Source organism: Pristiophorus japonicus, unplaced genomic scaffold, assembly GCF_044704955.1.
Source record: "Pristiophorus japonicus isolate sPriJap1 unplaced genomic scaffold, sPriJap1.hap1 HAP1_SCAFFOLD_29, whole genome shotgun sequence".
Lineage (NCBI taxonomy): Eukaryota > Metazoa > Chordata > Chondrichthyes > Pristiophoridae > Pristiophorus > Pristiophorus japonicus.
In genome coordinates this window covers 7,921,523-7,944,029 of record NW_027252668.1, presented here as the reverse complement: position 1 = coordinate 7,944,029, position 22,507 = coordinate 7,921,523, and the positions used below count along the sequence as shown (strand labels likewise).

The 22,507-nt window shown below is 45.6% G+C and overlaps 1 protein-coding gene and 1 non-coding gene across 2 annotated transcripts in view; both read right to left on the bottom strand.

Annotated features, from left to right (window-relative positions):
- The window catches only part of LOC139248232 (zinc finger protein 84-like), a 1,036,220-nt gene that overhangs the window by 243,065 nt on the left and 770,648 nt on the right, over positions 1–22,507 (bottom strand). The window lies entirely within an intron of this gene.
- trnag-gcc (transfer RNA glycine (anticodon GCC)) lies at positions 21,833–21,903 on the bottom strand. The gene has a single exon. It is a non-coding gene; the product is annotated as a tRNA-Gly (tRNA).

Here is a 22,507-nt window from a genome sequence, read left to right as displayed (position 1 = left end):
CTGTCAGTTTCTGGTCTGTGAGTGTGGGGTATAATCTATAACTGTCAGTTTCAGGTATGTGAGTGTGATTATAATCTGTACTTGTCAGTTTCTGGTATGTGAGTGTGGGCATAATCTGTACCTGTTAGTCTCTGGTATGTGAGTGTGGGGTATAATCTGTACCTGTCAGTTTCTGGTATGTGAGTGTGGGGTATAATCTGTACCTGTCAGTCTCTGGTATGTGAGTGTGGGTATAATCTGTACCTGTCAGTCTCTGTTATGTGAGTGTGGGGTATAATTTGTACCTGTCAGTCTCTGGTATGTGAGTGTGGGGTATAATCTGTACCTGTCAGTTCAGATATGTGAGTGTGGGTTATAATCTGTACCTGTGAGTTTCAGGTATCTGAGTGTGGGGTATAATCTGTACCTGTCAGTCTCTGGTATTTGAGTATGGATATAATCTGTACCTGTCAGTCTCTGGTATGTGAGTGTGAGTATAATCTGTACCTGTCAGTGTCTGGTATGTGAGTGTGGGTATAATCTGTACCTGTCAGTTCTGTTATGTTAGTCTGGGTTAAAACTGTACCTATTTGTTCCTGCTACTTGATTGTGTGTTTTAGACTGTACATGTCAGTCCCTGCTATGTGAGTGTGGAATTTACTCTGTATCCGTCAGACTCTGGTATGTGAACGTGAGAATCAATGTTACTTTTTACTTGTATTTCTCTGATATGTGTGTGAAGATTTTGCCTTCAACCTGTCATTTTTCTGATGTGTGGGTGTGGGTTTTATTCTGCCCCTATCAGTTTCTGCGATGCAAGTAACAATTTTACTTACTGCCTTTCAATTTTCCGATATGTGCCCATGGGATCTACACATTACCTGACAGTCTCTGGTCTGCAAGTGGGGATTTTATTCTGTTACTGTCACTTTCATATATGTGGGTGTGTATTCTATACTGTATCTGTCAGTCTGTGGTACGGGAATGTGGGTTTTATTCTGCACCTGTCATCTTCTGGTGTGTTTGGGGGTTTAAATACTGAATCTGTCAGATTCTGAAACATGAATATGGCTTTTGCTCTGTACCCGTCAGATAGTGTGGTTCATACTATCTGTTTGACATTTTTTCCGATAGGTGATTTTCTGTTTTGTGCTCTACCTGCCAAGTGAGTGTTGGTGTTTAATGTACCTGTCAGTGTGATCTGTTCCAATGGTGAAACAGCATCTGATTCTACTGCTCCACGTGGCTGTACGATTCACAATGTAACTCTGCCACTTCGGATCACTGTGGGACAGACAGCATCTGCTGCCTGTGACAATAGGATTGAGACCAGTTCTGGGCCTCTGTGCTGTGCGAGTGATAATCTACTTACTTTGTGAGAGAAGGAGGTGCCTGCACTGTACCTTATGTTAAGGGTTGAGGAAAGATCACATTTGTTCTGGCTGGTTGAAGAATTTTGCTCTGAGATTAATAATACAAGAATATTAGAAGTTCTAAGATATGGATGCGGGGGAACATATGATGTAGCTGAGGGAGCGACAATGTATCTCTCGATCACCAGCAACACGGTTCTGGAGAACTCAGCTCACCGAAACAATATAACCGTTTTTTAAAAATGTCTTCTCCCACACTCCTTTCCTGATGCCTGCAATAGATGCACTTTGTGAAACTCCCCACATCCTCACTGTCAGGCTGCGTTTCTACTGCTCACTGCCCAAGAACAACAGACACGGTGAGATTGGAACTGAATCAGGAACATGCACTACTGGTTTGAGGAAAGAAAGCAGCAATGATTTGAAAGAGCGAGGTGGTTTACTTTCTCTGTTACCTTACACTGTCCACACACAGCACGAGAATGGCTTCTCCCTTCCCCCACTCACTCCATGTTCTGGAACTAGTTCCTGCTCCACTCTGCCTTTTACACACGCAAAGTTAAAGCACATGGGATTGGGGGTAGTGTGCTGACATGGATTGAGAACTGGTTGTCAGACAGGAAGCAAAGAGTAGGAGTAAATGGGGACTTTTCAGAATGGCAGGCAGTGACTAGTGGGGTACCGCAAGGTTCTGTGCTGGGGCCCCAGATGTTTACACTGTACATTAATGATTTAGACGAGGGGATTAAATGTAGTAACTAAGTTGGGTGGCAGTGTGAGCTGCGAGGAGGATGCTATGAGGCTGCAGAGCGACTTGGATAGGTTAGGTGAGTGGACAAATGCATGGCAGATGAAGTATAATGTGGATAAATGTGAGGTTATCCACTTTGGTGGTAAAAACAGAGAGACAGACTATTATCTGAATGATGACAGATTAGGAAAAGGGGAGGTTCAAAGAGACCTGGGTGTCATGGTAGATCAGTCATTGAAGGTTGGCATGCAGGTACAGCAGGCGGTTAAGAAAGCAATTGGCATGTTGGCCTTCATAGCGAGGGGATTTGAGTACAGGGGCAGGGAGGTACTGCTACTATTGTACAGGGCCTTGGTGAGGCCACACCTGGAGTATTGTGTACAGTTTTGATCTCCTAACCTGAGGAAGGACATTCTTGCTATTGAGGGAGTGCAGCGAAGGTTCACCAGACTGATTCCCGGGATGGCGGGACTGACCTATCAAGAAAGAATGGATCAAGTGGGCGTGTATTCACTGGAGTTCAGTAGAATGAGAGGGGACCTCATGGAAATGTTTAAAATTCTGACGGGGTTAGATAGGTTAGATGCAGAAAGAATGTTCCCAATGTTGGGGAAGTCCAGAACCAGGGGACACAGTCTAAGGATAAGGGGGAAGCCATTTAGGACCGTGATGAGGAGGAATTTCTTCACCCAGAGAGTGGCGAACCTGTGGAATTATCTACCACAGAAAGTTGTTGAGGCCAATTCACTAAATATATTCAAAACGGAGTTAGATGAAGTCCTTACTACTAGGGGAATCAAGGGTTATGGTGAGAAAGCAGGAATGGGGTACTGAAGTTGCATGTTCAGCCATGAACTCATTTAATGGCGGTGCAGGCTAGAAGGGTCCGAATGGCCTACTCCTGCACCTATTTTCTATATTTCTATGTTTCTACCCTGACAGAACTAAACCAGGAACGTTCACTGCTGGTGTGGAGAGAGAAAGCAGCAGATTATAAATAGCAGATTCTGACCATCCTGTCTCCCTTACCCTGGACACACACTGTCCACACACAGCCTGAGAATGGCCTCTCCCTTCCCCCACTCACACCACGCACTGAGACTGGTTCTTGCTCCACTCTGGCTCTTACGCACAGCCTCCGACTCCCCCTGAACTCCCCCCGGACTCAATGCCGATCTCTGAGCCGATCTGCGGACACGCTCCCAAAGCGCTGTGCTGCTGTAAGGAGGCTGCTGCACACTGCCTTACCCCGGGGCCGCGGTGTCTTCATCTGTTTGACACCATGACCAACTCCTGAGAATGGGATTCAACAATTCACCTGCTCGCTTAACATTTCCATCTGACCTGGTGCTGAAAGTGGAGATGGCTCCGCAGTGTAGCGGTTAACTCTTTCACCACACTTGCGAAAGCACTCCGGGCAGAAATATTTTCTGGAGCTTTCTCCTCATGCATGCTCAGGGTCGAGTTTGTTCCTGTGAAAGGTCAGAATATCATAGGAGCAGGAGTAGGCCATTTGGCCCCTCGAGTCTGTTCCATCATTCAAGAAGGTACTGGCAGTTCTTCGACAGCAAGTTTCAACACCTGGGGCGGAGCCAATAGGTTCGAGCCCACGTTGGGCGATTACTTTTCACAGAATGATAAACGTTTACAGCATGGAAGGAGGCTATTTCGCCCGATCGTGTCCACACCGACCAACAAGAGGCGATCCTGCTTAATCCCACTTTCCAGTGCTAGGTCGATAACCCAGCACGTTACGGCACATCAAGTGCACAACCAAGTACTTCTTAAATATGAAGAGGTTTTTGCCTCCACAAGTCCTTCAGGCAATGAGTTCCAGGCCCCCACAAACCTCAGATCCAAGAATCTTCACTTCAAATCCCCTCTATACTTTTAAATTTATGCCCCCTGGTTGTTTACCTCTCCGTTAAGTGAAATAGGCCATTTCAATCCTCATAATTTTATACACCTCGATGTTATTTCCCCTCAGCCTCCTTTGTTCCAAGGAAAACAAACCCAGACTATCCATTCTATCCTTATAGCTATGATTCTCCAGCAACATCCTGGACAAACTCCTCTTTACCCACTCCAGTGCAATCGCGTCCTTCGTGTAATGTGTGCCCAGAACTGCACGCAGTACTCCAGCTATGGGCTAACCAGTGTTTTATAAAGTTCAATGATAACCCACTTGCTCTTCTATTCGATGCCTCGGTCGATAAAGTCAAGCATTCAGTATGCCATCAAAACCACGTTATCCACCTGGCCTGCTACCTCATGGATCTGTGGGCATACACTTCCAGGTCCCTTGTTCTTCTACGGTACTCACTGTCCTACCATTTAATATGTATTCCTTTCCTTGTTAGCCCTCCCCAAAATGCACTATCTCAGAATTCTCTCGAATAAATTCCATTTTCATCGTCCAAACCAGGGATTGCAAGGATGTGTGCATCAGCCGTGCCATGACTGGAGCTGAGCACTGCTGTATGAACCACCGCCTAATCCAATCTATCATTGATATCAACATAGCGGAGGCGCCAGCAGAAGCAGTGCCTTAAAAATTTAAAAACCCAGCTAAGAAAGCCCGATGCATGCAGTGCCACACAGCTAAACTGGCGTGCCTTGATGACCCCGAGACGCAGAATGCCTCCATAACCAGTGCCTGCGAAGCAAAGCTCATTCAGTCAACCAGGAAACACAAGTACTGGTTTGATGAGAATGACCAGGAGATCCAAGAGCTATTAGATCGCACGCGCAGAGCATTTCTGACACTGAAACAACAACCCATCTCGGGAGAAGTAAGGCAGCATTACAGATGGCTTAAGGCTGAGGTCCAATAAAAACCTGTGACCTAAAGAACAGCTGGTGGATGGAGAAACCACAGGAGCTAGCTGGCCGACAGCCATGATGTGCAAGGATTCTTTATCGCAGTGAAGAACACCTACGTTCCAAACACCCACGGCCCCATCCCACTGCTGGCCAAGAACGGGGAAACACTCATCAAGGACACCGAGGCAGTCAGGGCCCGCTGGAAGGAGCACTTCGAAGATCTCCTCGGTCGAGACTCTGCCTTAGACTCAAGTGTTCTCGACTCCATCCAGCAGCATGCTACCCGCCACCACTTCAGTAAAGCCCCAGCACTGCACGAGGTAGAAAAATCCATAAGACAGGTTAAGAACAACAAGGCTACCGGTGCAGATTGAATGCCCGCTGAGGCACTGAAGTATGGTGGAATGCCACTGTTGGCATGAAAACATGACCTCATATCTCTCATCTGGAGGGAGGTGACCATGCTGTGTGATCTCAGAGATGCAATGATCGTGCCATTTTTTTAAAAAGGGAAAGTCTGACCGTGGAATCAAAAGAGGAATCTCCCTGTTATCAGCCACTGATAGTCGCAAGAGTCCTCCTCAACAGGCTTCGACCTGTGGCTAAGGAGATCCTCCCAGATTCACAGTGCGGATTTCATCCCCAACGGGGCACAACGGACATGATTTTTACAGTGCGACAGCTTCAGGAAAATTGCAGGGAACAGCACCAGGCCTTATACATGGCCTTCTTCAACCTTATAAAGGCCTTTGGTATATTAAACCACGAGGGTGTATGGAGCATCTTCCTGCGGTCATTGCCCTAACCCTCTTCTCAATCTTCCTCGCTGCCATGTTCCACCTCAGAGTCAGCAAGCTCCCCGCTGGAGTGCAACTAAACTACACAACCAGTGGGAACCTGTTCAACCTTCGCTGTTTCCAGGCCAGATCCAAGACCACCTCAACCTCTGTCGTCGAGCTACAGTAGGTGGACGACGTCTGTGTCTGCGCACATTCAGAGGCTGAACTCCAGGATATAGTCGACGTATTTACTGAGCCATGCAAATGCATGGGCCTTAGGCTAAACATCCACACGACAAAAGTCCTACACCAGCCTGTCCTCACTGCACAGCACTGCTCCCCAGTCATCAAGATCTACGGCGTGGCACTGGATAACGTGGACCATTTTCCATACCTCAGTAACCTCTCATCAACAAGTACAGACAGTGACGGCGAGATTCAACACCGCATTCGGCCACCAGAGGAAAAGTGTGTTTGCAGACCAGGTCCTCAAAACTGTCACCAAGCTCATGGTCTACAGGGATGTAGTAATAACCGCCCTCCTGTACGGCTCAGAGATGTGGACCATGTACAGTTGACACCTCAAGTCACTGGAGAAATACAATCAACGATGTCTCCGCAAGTTCCTACAAACCATTACTTGGACAACGTTAGCGTCCTCGACGAGGCCAACATACCCAGCATTGAAGCACTGACCACACTCGATCAGCTCCGCTGTGCAGGCCACATTGTTTGCATGCAAGTCACGAGGTCCCAAAGAAGTGGTCTATTCGGAACTTCCTCATGGCAAACGAGATAAAAGTGGGCAGAGGAAAAGTTACAAGGACATCCTCAAAGCCTCCCTGATAAACTGCAACATTCCCGCAGACAGCTGGGAGTCCTTGGACAAAGACCGACCAAAGTGGAACAAGTGCATTCGGTATGGCGCTGAGCACCTCGAGTCTCATCGCTGAGAGCATTCAGAAACCAACTGCAGCCAGTGAATCGTCTCTGTACCCCCTACAAAGCTATTATATCCTTCCTTTAGAAAGGTGATCAAAACTGCACGCAGTACTCCAGATGCGGCCTCACTAATACCCTGTACTGTTGCAGCAGGACCTCCCTGCTTTTGTACTCCATCCCTCTCGCAAAGAAGGCCAACATTCCAATCGCCTTCCTGATTACCTGCTTCACCTGCAAACTAACTTTTTGGGATTCATGCACAAGGACACCCAGGTCCCTCTGCACCGCAGCATGTTGTAATTTCTCCGCATTCAAATAATATTCCCTTTTACTGTTTTTTTCCAAGGTGGATGACCTCACATTTTACAACATTGCATTCCATCTGCCAAACCTTAGCCCATTCGCTTAACGTATCTAAATATCTTTGCAGCCTCTCTGTGTCCTCGACAAAACCCGCTTTCCCACTAATCTTTGTGTCATCTGCAAATTTTGTTACACTGCACTCTGTCCCCTCTTCCAGGTCATCTATGTATATTGTAAACAGTTGTGGTCCCAGCACCGATCCCTGTGGCACACCACTAACCACCGATTTCCAACCTGAAAAGGACCCATTTATCCCGACTCTCTGCTTTCTGTTAGCCAGCCAATTCTCTATCCATGCTAGTACATTTCCTCTGACTCCCCATACCATTATCGTCTGCAGTAACCTTTTGTGTGGCACCTTATCGAATGCCTTTTGGAAATCCAAATACACCACATTCCATCGGTACACCTCCATCCACCATGCTCGTTATATCCTCAATTAATTCCAATAAATTGGTTAAACATGATTTCCCCTTCATAAATCCATGTTGCGTCTGCTTGATTGCACTATTCCTATCTAGATGTCCCGCCATTTCTTCCTTAATATTAGCTTCAAGCATTTTCCCCACTACAGATGTTAAACTAACCGGCCTATAGTTACCTGCCTTTTGTCTGCCCCCTTTTTTAAACAGAGGCGTTACATTAGCTGCTTTCCAATCCGATGGTACCTCCCCAGAGTCCAGCGAATTTTGGTAGATTATAACGAATTCATCTGCATATAACTTCCGCCATCTCTTTTAATAGCCTGGGACGCATTTCATCAGGACCAGGGGACTTGTCGACTAAGAGTCCCATTAGCCTGTCCAGAACTACCTCCCTAGTGATAGTGATTGTCCAAGGTCCTCCCTTCCCACATTCCCATGACCAGCAATTTTTGGCATGGTTTTTGTGTCTTCCACTGTGAAGGCTGAAGCAAAATAATTGTTTAAGGTCTCAGCCATTTCCACATTTCCCATTATTAAATCCCCCTTCTCATCTTCTAAGGGACCAACATTTGCGTTAGGTCTCGTACTGGATTGTTCAGCCACCTAAAGACTCGTTTTTAGAGGGGGAGTAAGTCTTCCTCAATTACGAGGGACTTCGTATGATGATGACCTCACACTTCACTGGATTAGTATTCTGCCCACCTGACCCTTTGATTGATATCTTACTGCAGTCGGCAGCTTTCTTCTTCATTATCAACCACGCAGCCTATTTTAGTATCACCTGAAATCTTCTTAATCATACTTAAGTCTAGATAATTGAAAGGAATGGACATAGAGTGAGCTCTGCGGAATCTCGCTGGAAGCATCGTGCCAATCACAAAAATACCCATCAAACATTAACCTTTGCTTCCTGTCTTTCAGCCAATTTTGGATCCAATTTGCAACTTTGCCCTGGATACCATGGCTTTTACTTTCATGAACCCCAGTCTGCCATGTGGGACCTTAGCGAAGGCATTGCTAAAATCAATATTCACAACATCATACGCACTGCTTCATCGATCCCACTGGTTACCTCCTCGAAAAATTCAATCAAGTCAGTCAGACAAATCCGTGCTGACTGTCCCTAATTAACCCGTGACTTTCGAAATGTAGAAATTGTATCATCGTTACATATTATACAGCATTCACGGGATAACAGCATGAGTCCACCGCTGATCTTCATTTGCACAATTAAAGAAATGCATACTGAAGGAACGTCCTTAATTGAATCAATTGTTCTTTGCTCTGCAAGTTAACTCTTAAACCTTAAACCATTTTACAGACTGTGCTTTGGGGATCTGGTTCAAAATGGTCATTGCTGGTAACATATTTTTGAGACTGGGGAAATAGTGAGCAGACGTTAGAGCAAGGGTATGATTATTGTGAAACATGAAAGAAAACATACATTTTTGAAGAATAAAATCTGAAAGAAACGTGTCCCTGACACGCAGAAAGAAGTGTTAAATGCTGAATACGTTCCTGAAAAAAATCCTTTCACATACATTTATTTGATCGAAACGGCACAAAATAAAACTGTTCATATAAAATTCATTAAATTCCCGTATTCCCACGTGCCCCGAATCTCCTGTATCAGATGACTTTAGTTTTGCCGACTCAATCATTGTCCTTTTGCAATATTCTGCTTCCGCCCACACTGCTAAATGTGGCACTAACATTTCGAATGATGGATTCAAGGAATGGTTAAAGCGAGGAAGGAGGCCACTCGGCCCGTCGAGCACTTGCCCACTCCATACTAGTCCCACTCCCCCTGTCGTTTGCCCATAGCACTGCTATTGTTTTTCCTTCAGACGCCTATCTAAATCGCTTGAGAAAGATAAGATTGAGTCTGCTTCCATGACCCTATAAAGCAGTGCATTGCAGGTTCTAACCGCTTGCTGTGAAATGACCACCTCCTGTTCCTATTTATAAAGTGTGAGAAACACGAGATCTATTCCTGACACACTCACAGCCTTGCGAAATATTGCGACGTCATTCTATTCTCGTAAAAAAAAGCTCGTGAAGTGTCGGCCAGCTGTGTAGGTTAAAGATCTAATTATGTTCCTTGCTTTTTTTTCTGTCACAGCATTTCAGGAGTGTAGTGGTTATCACGTTTGTTTAAAACGCGAAAGGTCCCTGGTTCGAAACCACGTAAACATTGTGAAAACTTGTTCAATTAAATATGAGAGATAAAAAAGGAATAATTCACGTTAGTGATTCAATATTAACAAAGTGCAGTGTCTCACAATCCTGTTACATTTGTTGATTTCTCTGAACAGTTCTGTACGCAGTGAAACTCTACACAGTGTCTCTCACTCCCTCCCGTTTCCAGCTTTGACGTTGGAGAAAGCCAATCTCAAAGCTGCACATTTCGGCTGTTTTCCGTTGAGTTGGGAGAGATTCTTAAAGAATCCTGCAGCGCCGCCAATCTACACAACACGACATCAAAGCCACAAACAAACCGATCGATTAATTGTTCTTCCCCAGCTGCAGAGTGAGTAAGGCCGGGACAAGCAGCAACATTCCGCCCCGCAATCTCCAAACAGCCGCTGCCATTGGAATGCGGCGAATGCAGCCTCAATCAGCGGTTTACTGCCATTTTCTGGGATGTACGACGCCATGGCACGAGCGAAAGCTCTCCGTGCACCGACCACAGGCGCATGAGACGCTTAATCTCAGGGTCTTGGTTTCGAACTCCAAGTGGCACGTACATTTTTTTCAGCGGAAAGCAGCATTAATTAACTGATCGCATCCTTTTGCACAATGGAAGTAATGCTAACGGAAAATTATATAAACATAGAAGTTTACAGCACGGAAGAAGGCCATTTCGGCCCATCGTGTCCGCGCTGGTCACAACTTTCCAGCTGGAGATCGGTAACCCTACACGTTACGGCACTTCAAGTGCACGCTCAAGTACTTTTTAAATGTGGTGAGGGTTTCTCTCTGCACCACTCTTTCAGGCAGTGAGTTCCAGACCCCCATAAACATCTGAATGAAGAATTTTCCTTTCAAATCACCTTTAAACCTTCTACTAATGATTTTAAATTTATGCCCCTGGTTGCTGATTACACCGCTAAGGGAAACAGCCCCTTTCAATCCACTAAACGAGGCCCCTCATAATAGTATACACCTCCATGTTGTCTCCTCTCAGACTCCACTGTTCCAATGAAAACAAACCCAGCCTATCCAATCTGTTCTCATAGCTAAGATACTCCACTCCCAGCAATATCCTGATAAAGCTCACTCCAGTGCATTCACATCTTTCCTGTAGTGCAGTGACCAGAACTGCACGCAGTACTCCAACTGTGGACTAATCAGTGTCTTATACAGTTCAAGCATAACACACTTGCCCTTCTATTCCATGGCTCGATCAAGAAAGGCAAGCATTCCATGTGCCTTCCTAACCACCTTCTGCACCTGGCCTGCTACATTCAGGTTCCTGTGGACATGCACTCTCACGTTCCTTTCTTCCTCTACACTTCTCAATATCTTACTATTTAATGTGTTTTCCCTTTCCTTGTTAGCCCTCACCAAATGCACGATCTCACACTTCTCTGGATTAAATTACATTTGCCACTGTTCTGCCTAACCAACAATTTGGTTGATATCTTCCTGCAGTCCGCAACTTTCTTCTTCGTTATCTAACACACAGCGTATTTTAGTACCAACTAAAAATTCCTAATCATACTCCCTATATTCAAGTTTAGAACATTGATGTATACCACAAAAAGCAAGTGACCTAGCACTGAGCTCTGTGGAATCCCAGTCCCAAAAACACCCATCAAACTTTACCCTTTGCTTCCTGCCTCTGAGCCAATTTTGGATCCAATTTGCCACTTTCCCCGGATCCCGTGGGCTTTTACTTTCATGACCAGTCTGTAATGTGAGACCTTAGCGAAAGCATAGCTAAAGTCCATATGCACTGCATCATACACACTGCCCTCAACGACCCTTCTGGTTACCTCATCGAAAAATTCAATCAATTTAGCCAGACACGATCTGCCCTTAACAAATCCGTGCTGACTGTCCCTGATTAATCCGTATCTTTCGAAATGTAGAAATTATACCATCGTTAAATATGATCGTGCTTTCACGGGAAAAAATAATTAATTGATCAATGATCTTCATTTGCACAATTTAATGAATGCTAACTGAAGGAGAGTACATAATTGAATCATTTAATCTGTGCTCTGCAAGTTAACTCTTAAACCACAACCATTTTACAAACTGTGCTTTAGGGGTCTGGTTCAAAATGTTAATTGGTGATAACATGTACTTGAGAGAGGGGGAATAGCGAAACAGACGTTAGAGTAAGGGTCTGGTGACTGCGAAACGGCTAAGCAAATATGAATTCTGGAAGAATAAAATCTAAAATAAATATTTCCCCCGACACATAGAAAGAAGAGTTAACTCAGAAGATTGAAGGCTGAATCCATTTCTCAAAAAAATGTATTTCACATACATTTCTCTGACCGCAACTGCACAAAGAAATGTTCTTTTCAAAGATATTAAAATCCCGAACTTCCGCGTCCCCGATTCTCCTGAATCAAATGCCCCTAGTTTTGCCAACTCAATCATATTCCCTTTGCAATATTCTGCTTCCATCCACACTATTAAATGTGCCAATGACTTATAGAATCACAGAATAATGGAATGCTTACAGCACGGAAGAAGGACATTCGACCTGTCGAGCCGCTGCCCAATCTCTGCAAGTCTCACTCCATCGTCATTTACTTGCAGCCGTGCAATTGTTTTTTCCTTCAGATACTTATCCAACTCCCTTTTTTAAGATAAGAATGATTCTGCCTCCACCTCCATTTCAACAAGTGCTTTCCAGGTCCTAACCTGTTGCTGCAAAGTGGCCACCTCCCGTTCCTATGTTTACAGTCCCGGAAACACTAAATCAATTCCTGCCACACTGAGAGCCTTCCTAAATATAACACTGTCATTCTATTCTCGTAAAACAACTTACTGATATTTAGGCCAGCTGTTTCGGTTAAAGCTCTGGATATGTTCCGAACACTGCTTTGGCCATAGATGTTACATAGTGCAGTGATTGTCACTTTCGCCTCACAAGTGAAAACTCCCCGGTTCGGAACCACGCGGAAACATTTTGAAAACTTGCTCAATATTAGCAAAAATGGAATAATTCACATTAGTGGTTCAATATTAACAGAGTGCAGTGTCTCACGATCCTGTTACATTTGCTGATTTATTGTACACACTCACACTCTACACAGTATTTCTCACTCCCTCCCGTGTGCAGAAAGCCCACCTCAAAGCTACACCTTCCAGCTGCATTCAGTTGAGTTGTGAGAGTTATTAAAGGGTCCTGCAGTGCCGCCTCATTTCCCAACAGCACAAAGCCACAGATGAATCGCTCTTCCCCAGCTCTAGAGTGAGTGAGACCGGGAGAAGCAGCAACATTCCGGCCCCTGCACTCCCCAATCAGCCGCTGCAGAAATGCATGTCCGTCTTTGCAAAAATTCTTTGCAAATTCAAGATTTTCGGGCTCGTCTGGGATTTGAACCCCGGATCACTCACAAGTTACAACTAATACCGTCGAAGCGTGAATTGACAAATGTGCTGATAATATATAAGCATTATATGTGTGTAGCTATTTTTGATCGGAGGAGCACTTGAGGGCGAATCAGTGACTTTGCCGTTTCAACCTGTCTACTGAAGCGCCGCAGGGACCCACTCCGACAGTCAATGAGTGTTGGGACGTTAGTGTTTCCAGGCTGCGGCTGGCCACCCTGAGCGCATCAGAGGAAGTGCTTCATTAGTTCTTATTGGAGACCGGATCTTTCCACTTCTATCTTCATCTTGTCTATGTCGCTATACTTTGATTTCTCTATTTATTCCCCCTGTTTCAAATTTCTAGTGTGTAAAAAGTAACAAAAGATGAATTGGACGTCACTGTACAACAATTACTCTCACTCAAAGTTAGACATGCTACTACTGTGAGGGGTGATCCGTGGCATTTCCGTTAAGAGCAGTGGAGGAGAAGGATTGAGAGCGTGCGTTGTGGGACAGAATTTGTTTAAGGTGAAGCAACTCATTCCCGATTCTCCTCACTTCTTAGTAAATCTCCGGAGTCGAGGATGACTTGCTTCCATATTAAAATTCAGTCCCGATCAGCACAGAGAGATGATCAGCACTCTGTTGTGGCTGTTGCAACAAAGCTTTCCGTAGTGTAACGCTGATCACGTTTTCTTTATACGCAAAAGGTCCCTGGGCGGGAACATTATGTTTAAACTTGCTGTGGATGAACAATCGGATGCGAGCTTAATCGCCTCGAAAAAAAACAGATGCTGCCTGAAATGCTGAGATTTCCAGCATTTGTTATTTTAATTTGCTATTTATTCTCCTGGCAAAACCGATCCATTATTAATTAATCGGTATTTATTTCACTTCAAGAAATAGTTAGCTTTCAGTGAGAGAAAACGGATCCACCAGGGACCCTTCGCGTGTGAGGCCAACAAGATATCAGTTAAACTGCAGCCCACCAAAGGGGGAGAAATCACCAAATATAAAGGAGTAAGACACAAACATCAGGGGCAGTGGTGTCTGGTCAACGTCAAATTCCTCCCAACTTAATCAGCAATGGCATGAACGGGATTCAGACGCCACAACGTGTAATTAAAGACACAAATACAGATAACACTTACTTCCAAATCTTTTCACTGTAAAACCATTCCAGTTTATTTGAAATCATGCTGCACCATGGGATTTTATCTTCATTACTGATTCTATTATATGCCATGGTTGGAATAACCGGCCCTGCTAAATTTGACAGAAGTTGCCCCAGTTTCCTGGTGTCATCAGCAGTGAAGATATTGAACCAGACTCCTAAAATGGAGGGTTTTAAATGGGATATAGTTTTGCAGTTAACATGAAAAGCACAGAAAAACTGATTGAAGCATCGACTCTCCCTCAGTTAGCATTTCTTTAATTGTGCAAAAGTAGGCGATGGGTTAATTAATGCTGCTTTCCTGCGAAAGCAACACAAAGATTTAACGAATAAAAGGACGGTGACTGGCAGATGAGGGCTGCTTCTGACACCCGTTGGGAGTGGGCTGGGTATTAAAGCCCTTGCATTGAGGAACCTATAAATAGACAAACGTCTCATATTCACAGTGTAAATCTCATAGCGCACACGTAGAGTTGCGTAAGTAAACCTGTAAATAACATGTCTAACAAACAGAGGGCTTATGCCCTGGATTCCCAAGGGATCCCACAATTCCTTGCGAGCATCCATATATAAGGAGTCCTCATAGGCTGGAGATGCACTCTGAGATCTGTAATAAAAGACTATGGTCACACTTACTTTGAGCTTGCAGTATCTAGTCTAACTCTTTATTCAAGACATAACAACTGGGGACGAGATACAGATGACGAACCCCACCGCAACAATACACAGAACTGTGGGCATCCTGGAGAAATTTTTGGAGGGAGAAGATTGGGAAGCCTTTGTTGAGCGACTTGACCAATACTTCCTGGCCAATGAGCTGGAAGGAGAAGCGAACACTGCCAAACGAAGGGCGATCCTCCTCACTGTTTGCGGGGCATCAACTATGGCCTCATGAAAACCCTGCTCGCTCCAGCGAAACCCAGGTTGTACGATGATTTGTGCATACTGGTCCGGGAGCATCTAAACCCGAAGGAACGCGTCCTGATGGCAAGGTGTCGGTTCTACACGTACAAGAGATCTGAAGGCCAGGAAGTGGCGAGTTACGTCGCTGAGCTAAGGCGCCTTGCTGGATATTGTGAATTTGAAGGTCACTTGGAGCATATGCTCAGAGACTTTTTTGTACTTGGCATTGGCCATGAAGAGATACTCCACAAACTTTGACTGCCCAGGCGTTTATCTCCACTTGTGACGAAACCAAACATATTCCCCAGTACACTAGTGCTGCTGCAAGTACTGTGAACAAAGTAATGTTGTTTTCGAATGGAAGTGTACACGGCAGGACTTACACGCCTGAAGCTGCACATCCGCAGATGACTCAGAGTCCACCATCAAGGCTGGTAAATAGAAGGCAATTAACACCTTGTTGACGCTGCCGGGGTGATCATTGTTTCTATTCTTGCTGCATCAAAGGATACGTTTGCAAGGGCTGTGGAACAATGGGACACCTCCAATGTATGTGCAGACGAGCTGCAAACCCTGCTAATCCTGCAAACCACCATGTTCCAGAGGAGGAAAAATCCACGGTGTATCATGACGAACCAGAGCCTAAGACCGAGGAGGCAGAGGCATATGGGATGCACACATTTACCACAAAGTGTCCCCCGATAACGCTGCAGGTTGAATTAATGGACTCCCGGTGTCCATGGAGCTGCACAAGGGCACAAACAAGTCCATAATGAGCAAAAATACTTTCGATAATTTGTGGTGCAGCAAGGCTTTAAGGCCAGTTCTGACTCCCATTCGTACCAATCTTAGAACGTACACAAAGGAACTGATTCCTGTAATTAGCAGTGCTACCGTAATGGTCTCCTACGATGGAGCAGTGCATGAGTTACCACTCTGGAGTGGTGCCGGGTGATAGTTCCACGCTGTTCGGCAGGAGCTGGCTGGGAAAGATATGCAGGAACTGTTATGATGTCCGAGCACTTTCGTCCATCGATGACACCTCATGTGCCAGGTCCAAAGCAAGTTCCGCTCGCTGTTCGAACCAGGCATCGAGAAACTCCAAGGAGCAAAAGTGCAGATCCATTTGATTCCGGGGGCGCGACCCGTCCATCACAAGGCAAGAGTGGTACCTTACATGATGAGAGAGAGGGTGGAGATCTAGCTGGAGAGGCTGCAACGAAAGGGCAGCATTTCGCTGATCGAATTCAATGAGTGGGTCAGTCCGATTGTTAGAGTCCTCAAGGGAGACAGCACCCTCAGAATCTGTGGTGATTACAAAGTAACTATCAATCATTTCTCGCTGTAGGATCAATACCCACTACCAAAGGCAGACGACCTATTTGCGACACTGGCAGGAGGGAAACCGTTCATGATGCTGGACTTGACCTCGCCCTACATGACGCAGGAGCTGGAGGAATCCTCGAAAGGCGTCACCTGCATCAGCACGTACAAAGGTCTCTTCATTTACAACAGATTCCCGTTTGGGATTCGATTGGCCACGGCGATATTCCAGAGAAACATGGAAAGCGTGCTGAAGTCGTTCCCGCGCACCGTGGTCTTCCAGGACCACATCTTGGTTACAGGTCAGGACACCATCGAGCACCTGCAGAACCTGGAGAAGCTTCTTAGTCGGCTTAATCGTGTGGGGCTCAGGCTGAAACGCTCGAAATGCTTTTTCCTGGCGCCTGCAGTGGAGATCCTGGGGCGAAGAATCGCTGCGGATGGCAACAGGCCCACCGATTCGAAGACAGAGGCAATCAGGAAGGCACCAAGACCACAGAACGTGATGGAGCTGTGGTCGTTTTTACAACTCCAGAACTATTTTGCTAACTTCTTACTGGGTCTTAGCACATTGTTAGAACCCCTGCACTCTTTACTGTGGAAAGGAGATGAATGGGTATGGCATAACGCCAAGAAAATGCCTTTGAGACAGCTAAGAAGATGTTATGTTGAAACAAATTGCTTGAGCTATACGACCCATGTAAACGTTTGGTACTAGCAAGTGATGCATCGTCGTACGGAGTCAGGTGTGTATTGCAAAAAGCTAATGAATTTGGGAAAATGCAACCGGTTGCTTATGCATCCAGAAGTCCGTCTAAGGCCGACAGGCCCTACAGTATGATCGAAAAAGAAGCGTTAGCTTGTGTTTAAGGGACAAAGAAATGCATCAATATCTGTTCGGGCTCAGATTTAAATTAGAAACCGATGATAAGCCGCTCACATCCCTCTTGTCTGAAAATAAGGGGATAAATACGAATGCATCAGCCCGCATCCAGCGATGGGCGCTCATGTTGTCCACATACAACTATGCCATCCGCCACAGGCCCGGCACAGAAAACTGTGCTGATGCTCTCAGTAGGCTGCCATTGCCCACCGGGGTGGAGATGGTACAGCCGGAAGATTTAGTTATGGTAATGGAAGCATTCGAGAGTGAGCAATCACCTATTACCGCCTGACAGATTAGAACCTGGACAAGCCAGGACCTCTTATTGCCCTTAGTAAAAAACTGTTTGCTCCATTGGAGTTGGCCTAATGTCCCATTAGAGAGCGAGAAGAAATAAAGCCGTGCTAGCGGCGCAAGGATAAAATGTCTATACAGGCAGCCTGCCTCCTGTGGGGTAATCGGATGGTTGTGGCAAAACATGGCACGGACACTTCCATTAATGATCTCCACGGTACCCACCCAGGCATTGTAATGATGAAAGCGACAGCCAGATCTCACGTGTGGTGGCCCGGTATCGATGCAGACTTAGAGTCATACATGCACAAATGTAAATTTAAATTGGAAACCGATGATAAGCTGCTCATATCCCTCTTTTCTGAAAATATGGGGATAAATACGAATGCATCAGCCCGCATCCAGCGATGGGCACTCACGTTGTCCCAGTTAAGCATTGCACCCAGGGGGGCGCCACTAAACGTATGGTCGTGGTCCTCCAAATTGTGGTCTGGGGTCCATGTCGACTATGCAAGTCGATTCTTCGGAAAAATATTTTCCGTGGTTATAATTGCATACTCCAAATGGATTGTAAGTGTAATAATGTCGGCAAGCACTTCCGCTGCCACCATTGAAAGCCTACGGGCCATGTTTGCCACGCACGACCTGCCTGATATCCTTGCAAGTGACAATGGGCCATGCTTTACCAGTGCCGAATTCATGGAATTCATGACCTGCAATGGGATCAAACATGTCACGTCTAACTCATTTAAGCCAGCGTCCAACGGTCAGGCAGAACGAGCAGTCCAAACAATCAAGCAGAGCTTGAAAAGGGTAACTGAAGGATCAGTGCAGACTCGATTATCTCGAGTCCTGGTTATTTACCGCACAAGGCCCCACTCGCTCAACAGGGTCCCTCCTGCTGAACTGCTGTTGAAAAGGGCACTTAAGACAAGGCTCTCGTTAGTCCACCCAGATCCACACGAACAGGTAGAGAACAGGTGGCTTCAACAGAATACATATCATGATTGCGCAAATGTGTCAAGCGCAATTGAAGTAAATGATCCTGTATTTGTGTTGAACTTTGGACAAGGTCCCAAGTGGCTTCCTGGCACTGTTTTGGCCAAAGACGTGAGTAGGGTGTTTATGGTCAAACTCACAAATTGACTCACCCGCAGAAAACATTTGAACAAATCCAAACTCAGATTTAGCGACTATCCAGAACAACCCAAAATAGACTCTAACTATTTCGATCCTCCAACACACACGCAAGTGGCAACCAACCCAGCGGTTGATCACGAAACAGAACTCATCACTTGCAGCACCCCAGCAGGATTCACCACCCCGAGCAGTCCAGCAAGGCCAGCTGCGCAGCAAGCCAGCGAAGGCACAACAAACGAATCACCAACACCAGCATTTGCACCGAGACGATCAACCAGGGAAAGGAAGGCCCTCGATTGACTCACATTATAAATAGTTACACTATTGACGTTGGAGAGGGGCGGAGTGTTGTTATGCACATAAACCTGTAAATACCATGTCTAACCACCAGAGGGCTTATCCCCTTGAGTCCCAAGGGATCCCACAATCTCTTGAGAGCATCTTTATATTAGTAGGCCATATCTCACTCTCTTTAGAGTATATCTATCAAACTGGCTTCCACATCTTTCTGTGGTACAGAATTCCACAGGTTCACAATGATCTGAGTGAAGAAGTTTCTCTTCGTGTCGGTCCTAAATGGTTTACACTTTATCCTTAGACTGTGACCGCTGGTACTGGGCTTCCTGCATTCGGACTGCGGGAACCTTTTTACGCCATCAAACCTGTCCATTCCCGACCAAATTTTAAATGTTTCTATGAGCTCCCCTCTCATTCTTCTAAATTCCAGCGAGTATAAGCCTAATCGATCCAGTCTTTCTTCATGTCAGTCCTGCCATCCCTGGAATCAGTCTGGTGAATATTCGCTACACTCCCTCAAAAGCAAGAATGTCCTTCCTCAGATTAGATGATCATAACTGCACACAATACTAAAGGTCTGGTCTCACCAAGGTCCTGTACAAGTCTCCATGCTCCGATACCCTAATCTCCTCGCTATGAAGGCCAGCATGACATTTGCTTCCTTTACAGCATGCTGTACCCGTATGTATGAATGATTTCAGCGACTGATGTACCAAAATACCCAGGTCTCAATACCCCTCCGCATTTACAAATCGGTCAACATTCAGATAAAATTCTACCTTCAAGGTTTTGCCACCAAAGTGGAAAAACTCGCAATTATCTACATTATATGGCATGTGCCATCCATTTGCCCATTCACCTAATCTGTCCAATCCCGCTGCAGCCCCCGAGCATCCTCCTCGCAGCTCGCTCTGCCACCCAGCTTGGTGTGATTTGCAAAAATGGAGATATCACATTGATGGAATTATTGAAAATCGCCACAGATCGAGGAAACGGTACCGCCGCTCCTTTCTGCTCCTCCTTATTAAACTGCCGCCCAGCCTTGCTCCCGCTCTTTCAACACCAGCTCATCTCTGCTGCCGCACTGGAAACAGCCACTCCTGTGTGTTCTCGCTTTTTAAAGTGCCGCATCCCTCTGCTCGTGCTATTTGAAAAATTACTCAAATCCTTTACTCCCTCACTTTACAAGCGCAACTCACTGCTCCCGCTCTTTACACAGAAGTATATCTGTGCCTTCGCTCATTTAACAGCAGCTCCTCTCTGTGTACGCTCTTTAAACAGTCGGTAAGCTTAATTTTTAAATGCACGCTTTCCGAAATACTTCCATAAACACTGCATTGGCCGGGAATCGAACCCGAACACGGGTCACCGGCGCAGCAAGTGAGAATTCTACCTCTGAACCACCAATGCTCACATTACGAACACATTCAAGTTTAAAGATAGTGCAATTAGTGTTTAATTTTTGTTAATAAAAGGCGAAGAACAACAAAGCACCTCATATTCTGAAGATAGAAACTTAGAAAGTAGGTACAGGAGTAGGCCATTCGTCACTTCCAGCCAGCACCACCATTCAATATGATAATGGCTGAGCATGCAACTTCACTTCCCCTTCCTGATTTCTCTCCATATCCCTTGATCACTTTAGCCGTAAGGGCCACATCTCACTCTCTTTAGAGTATATCTATCAAACTGGCTTCCACATCTTTCTGTGGTACAGAATTCCAGAGGTTCACAATGATCTGAGTGAAGAAGTTTCTCCTCGTGTCGGTCCTAAATCGTTTACACTTTATCCTTAGACTGTGACCGCTGGTACTGGGCTTCCTGCATTCGGACTGCGTGAACCTTTTTACGCCATCAAACCTGTCCATTCCCGACCAAATTTTAAATGTTTCTAAGAGCTCCCCTCTCATTCTTCTAAATTCCAGCGAGTATAAGCCGAGTCAATCCAGTCTTTCTTCATGTCAGTCCTGCCATCCCTGGAATCATTCTGGTGAATATTCGCTACACTCCCTCAAAAGCAAGAACGTCCTTCCTCAGATTAGATGATCATAACTGCACACAATACTCAAGGTCTGGTCTCACCAAGGTCCTGTACAAGTCTCCATGCTCCGATACCCTAATCTCCTGTCTATGAAGGCCAGCATGACATTTGCTTCCTTTACTGCATGCTGTACCTGTATGTATGAATGACTTCAACGACTGATGTACCCAAATACCCAGGTCTCAATACACCTCCGCTTTTACAAATCGGTCAACATTCAGATAAAATTCGACCTTCAAGGTTTTGCCACCAAAGTGGAAAAACTCACACTTATTTACATTATATGGCATCTGCCATCCATTTGCCCATTCACCTAATCTGTCCAATCCCGCTGCAGCCTCCTAGCATCCTCCTCGCAGCTTGCTCTGCCACCCAGCTTGCTGTGATTTGCAAATTGGAGATATTACATTGATGGAATGATTGAAAATCGCCACAGCTCGAGGAAACGGTACCGCCGCTCCTTTCTGCTCCTCCTTATTAAACTGCCGCCCAGCCTTGTTCCCGCTCTTTCAACACCCGCTCATCTCTGCTGCCGCACTGGAAACAGCCACTCCTGTGTGTTCTCGCTTTTTAAAGTGCCGCATCCCTCTGCTCGTGCTATTTGAAAAATGACTCAAATCCTTTACTCCCTCACGTTACAAGCGCTCCTCACTGCTCCCGCTCTTTATACCGAAGGATATCTGCGCCTCCGCTCATTTAACAGCAGCTCCTCTCTGTGTCCGCTCTTTAAACAGTCGGTAAGCTTAATTTTTAAATGCACTGTTTCCGAAATACTTCCATAAAAACTGCATTGGCCGGGAATCGAACCCGGGTCTCCCGCGTGGCAGGCGAGAATTCTACCCCTGAACCACCAATGCTCACATTACAAAACATTCAAGTTTAAAGATAGTGCAATTAGTGTTTAATTTTTGCTAATAAAAGGCGAAGAACAACAAAGCACCTCATATTCTGAAGATAGAAACATAGAAACTTAGAAAGTAGGTGCAGGAGTAGGCCATTCGTCCCTTCCAGCCAGCACCACCATTCAATATGATCATGGCTGAGCATGCAACTTCACTTCCCCTTCCTGATTTCTCTCCATACCCCTTGATCATTTTAGCCGTGAGGGCCATATCTCACTCTCTTTAGAGTATAACTATCCAACTGGGTTCCACATCTTTCTGTGGTACAGAATTCCACAGGTTCACAATGATCTAAGTGAAGAAGTTTCTCCTCGTGTCGGTCCTAAATGGTTTACACTTTATACTTAGACTGTGACCGCTTGTGCTCGGCTTCCTGCATTCGGACTGCGGGAACCTTTTTACGCCATCAAACCTGTCCATTCCCGACCAAATTTTAAATGTTTCTATGAGCTCCCCTCTCATTCTTCTAAATTCCAGCGAGTATAAGCCTAGTCGATCAAGTCTTTCTTCATGTCAGTCCTGCCATCCCTGGAATCAGTCTGATGAATATTCGCTACAC